A 540-nucleotide genomic window follows, 5' to 3' on the forward strand; every position below is an offset into this window, starting at 1 on the left:
TTTCATTCATTTTTTGCGTTTTTTTTTTTTTTTTTTTTTTTTTTTTTTGTCCAATCTTAATTAGGATGTTTCGTCTTAGTTTTATGCCCTTGACTTTATAGCCTCTCCTTTGGCATCTTTTGATTTTCATGAACTAGCTAGATTCTAAGTCTTTACGAACAATAGTTATAAATTTTACTTTGTATATTTTAATACGAAACTCTTTGGTACCTTCAAGACTCCATTTTTGCCATTTTTCTCGTGTGTGTAAAGTAAAAGGAATGAGCATTTTCATTCATCATTTAATTATGTATTTGCTTATAAAATTAGGAATAGTAGTTTGGTTGGCTCGCACCATATTAGAAATCGACAAAGTGAATGCCAATTCGTGTATCTACTTGGTATTAACTCATGATCTTAAAAAGGAAAACGCTAAACATTAATATTATATATGCTAAATAAAATAAAAAAAAGGAATACCAATTCTTGTATCTACTTGACGTATTCACATATTATAAGCCAATAACTGCTTAATTATATTAAAAATATTTCAATAATTAT

This window comes from Morus notabilis, unplaced genomic scaffold (genome assembly GCF_000414095.1).
Source record: "Morus notabilis unplaced genomic scaffold, ASM41409v2 Scaffold155, whole genome shotgun sequence".
Classification (NCBI taxonomy): Eukaryota; Viridiplantae; Streptophyta; class Magnoliopsida; order Rosales; family Moraceae; genus Morus; species Morus notabilis.